This window comes from Cynara cardunculus, unplaced genomic scaffold (assembly GCF_001531365.2).
Source record: "Cynara cardunculus var. scolymus isolate 2C unplaced genomic scaffold, CcrdV1 Un_Scaffold_652, whole genome shotgun sequence".
NCBI classification, from domain to species: domain Eukaryota; kingdom Viridiplantae; phylum Streptophyta; class Magnoliopsida; order Asterales; family Asteraceae; genus Cynara; species Cynara cardunculus.
Window position 1 is genome coordinate 10,759 of NW_020200601.1, and position 3,685 is coordinate 14,443.

A 3,685-nucleotide genomic window follows, 5' to 3' on the forward strand; every position below is an offset into this window, starting at 1 on the left:
TCTTTTACAAAACCTGAGGAATCACATGTTGACACATCACTGTCCCTTCACACAACACGTTTATCGATATAAAGTTGGAMCCAATGAAAACGTGAAAAAGCCCAAATCAAAGGGCAAGGGAAATTCAAAAAAACCCAAATCAGTGATCAAAATGTTTTAAAAGTGAAATCCCTCGGTGATTATCTCTCTATCAGTGAACCTTTCAAAAATATATCTTATTTATAAAGATATATTCTTTTCTTAAAATAATCTTTGAATCTTTCTTATTCGGTGATCCTTTGTTTTAAAAGACTTAAAAATTTTCACTACGTTCTTTTCTTATTCAGTGATTTTTAAAAGAAAAGGATAATGAACGGTCATATTCTTTATGACATCATTAATCTTTTTACTTAAATGGATGTTGATACGTGTGCGTCCCTCTAACACACGCGACCCATTTGTATTCCATCCAATCAGGATGAGGACGTGCAATGTCTTTCATCATTTGCACATCTTTTCAAGAATTGTTTTTCCCTCTCTTCTCTTTATCTCTCATCCTACCTATAAATACATGAGGTACCCTCTCTTATTTCTCTTTACGCGTACGAAAACTCTCAAGACTTTTACTCTCAAATAATTTCTGCAAACAAGAACTTCAAGAATCTTCAAACCTTCAACCTTTACTTCCTTTTCTCCAAACAAAAAGGTTGATAACTCCTTAATATTTGAACTATTCTTCTTCTTCGAAACGTTTTTTTAACAATTAAGAACTCCTTAATCTAAGTTTCAATACACTAAATCTACTTTGAAAACCCTAATCTTATTCTAAATTTTTCAAAAGAAGTTTTTCCTTCAAAACTTTAACACAAAGTGCTTGTCTAATAAACTCTTGTTATTTTCTTCTGTTTTATCTTATTATAACAGAAATGGCAGCCATGAACGTCCAGTTCTCCATTGACGAAGTTTCCTTCAAACCTAATAGCCACGTAGGACTGTTGGAAATTCCTGTTAACAAACCCTATTTCATGGATGCAGTCAACTTTCTGAAAAACTCTGTCATTGTCCATGCTCTCACCTTTGGAACAATCATAGTCAAAGAGTTCCTTCAATAGTTCTGGTTCACTGCTGAAATGAAGCAAGAGAACGACAAGTCTGGCAACTTGGTGGAAAAGACATCCTTCAATTCAACAGGATGACTGTCAACTTCAGTGTCCCCACTGTCAAGACCGCTCTCCACCTTCCCAAGACTATTCCCTTCGCCAATAACCCTCCACTGAAGACATCATCAAAACGATTGATGATATTGGCTACAACTGGCCAATCAAGAAGGACTCCAGCGAGCCCCTGCAGTCGATGTTCCAGATCGAGAAGAACCGCATGTCTATGGTATGACAGTTCCTCTTTTCACTCTTCATACAGTGCATAGGAAGGAAGACAGGTGGCCAGAACCAGGCCTCTCGCGTTGCTCTCAACATTGGCATCTCTGTTATTTGCCAGCTGAAGGTCAACTACCCTGAGTTGATTTTTGAAGAACTTGTGCTGAAGCTGAATAAGCGCCAGCACGAGAAGGTGGTTACATACACCAGGTTCTTATGCATGGTGTTTGCCATTATCTTCAGCAACAAGTACCTGACCGAAGCTAACATGCCCATCTATGGGCTTGGGTCTCGTATTCTAGACCAAAAGTCTAAACCTACAGATATTGGCCTCCTTGGGCCAACGCTGGCCATTCCCAATGGCATTTCTTCCTAACCATCTTCTACCTCTTCTACTTCTCAGATGGTTATGACTAAGGCAAACCCCCCTCAGTCTATCCCGACCAACACCTCCTTATCCTCGAAGAGCACATAATCTCAAGCCAATCTTAGTCCTTCATTGAGGGCCAAGTCGCTGACTGTTACCTCTCAACAGGTTTCAGTCATTGAAACAAGCCTTATCTCCTAGGAGCTTTCTCTACTACCTCCTCCTAGATCTTCAGTGATCTCGTCAGACACTTTCGTACAAGTGGCAAGTCACCTAACCACCTCAGTGACCTAAATCACTGAAGGTAAGAATAATCAGCATCGCCACAGCTGAACACTCAATTTTTTTCTATGTCATTATATATTATCCATCTCCCTTGGTCTCCATCACACATGTTGAGGACTCATCAGTGGTTGTCCCCACTGGTGATGAAGCACTCACCACAGGACCGAAGGTTGCTCCTCTTAAGGTGCCTCAGACACATGACACCTATCCTCAAGACGGTGTATATGAGACAACCAATGTCAATCCTTTTGATGGCACTGAAGAACCCTCAACTACTCCATCTCTACCCTACCCCTTCATTTCTTCTAACTTAGAGCCTTTTAATGCTCAAGGTTTCCCTTTTTTTTTGAGTCCACAATCATGGAGACGGATGTCTATGACATGGTTGAGGATGTCAAGATCCTCCTCCCTATGGTGGCAACCATCTTAGACAAAATTGACTAGGTTCACCAAGAAATTCCCATCAAAGAAGACCTCACCCACCGCCTATCTACTTTCAAAGTTGAGGTCTGTGAGGTGAAGGATGTAAGACGGTGCAATCAGAGGTGACCTCCAACATTGAGGCCATAAATGCTCTAAAGAACAAGGCCGATGAAGTGCAAGTCCAACTCTCCAGGCATGGTGAGCTCCTCCAACAGATTCTGACACTTCTTCAGCGTTCGTCCCCGATCCCTAAACCTTCTTTCACTGATGCAGACCGCTAATCTCTGGACCGGGTGAATGAGTTCATTTTATTGCATGTCGAGTGATAGCTATATTTTCTTGGATGAAAATTAATTTTAAGAAGCCCTTATCTTAATCATTTTGTGAGTAAATGTGTTTACTTAACAATTGTTTTATTTTGTAGAGTCCAGCCCAAAAAAAAGGAAAGAAAAGCCCAACTTATGGCCTATTTTCTGTGGACTTCATCAAACCCAAATAGAACCCAAGTCCTCTCCCAATTTTTGATCGGTAGAAGCAGACGCGAGAGGAGGAGACGACAACAGTTCGTGGAGAAGAGAGGGAGAAGTCGTGGGAGACTTGGGGCGCGATTGAGGGAGAGACGAGAGGGGCTGGTTCATTATAAAAGACGAGAGGGGCTGCTTTGATGGATTTTTTTTGGGGAGGAGAAGACAGAGACAGCAGAGGTTGTTGGATAGGAGAGGCAGTCGCGAGGTTGAAGAGGACGGCAAAGGGCTGTCCGATTGAAGGGGTTTGCATTTTTTCAGAAATACAAAGAAAGCAAGAGCCGATTAGGAGGACTTCACCATCAATTTCTCATCACTTTTGGTAATTTCTTTAATTTCTTAGTTTGTTAACCCTAGATTAGTCATGTGTGGCTAATCTCTTCATTTCAACATTAGTCACTTTAGATTTTGATGTTTTCCCCACTTTGATATTTCGTTGTAATCATTTGGGACAAGTTTATTTGTTGGATTTCTAGGTTAAATGTCAATTTCATTTTGAATGTTAAGTTATTTGGCCAATTATTTGATGTTCTTGTGAATGTTTGTTAGTCAAAATATTAAGATACGTAATTGTCTATTGGTTTTGATAAAGTGACAATTGAATTCTTTCAATTTCAATAAGGTTTTTGAAATGAGTTCTTGAAATCTTACAATCAAAGCGGTATTAAGCTGAGCTTATGAGCTTAATGTTTTGGGTCGTGTTTTCTTAGTTCGTTAAAGCTAATTACACC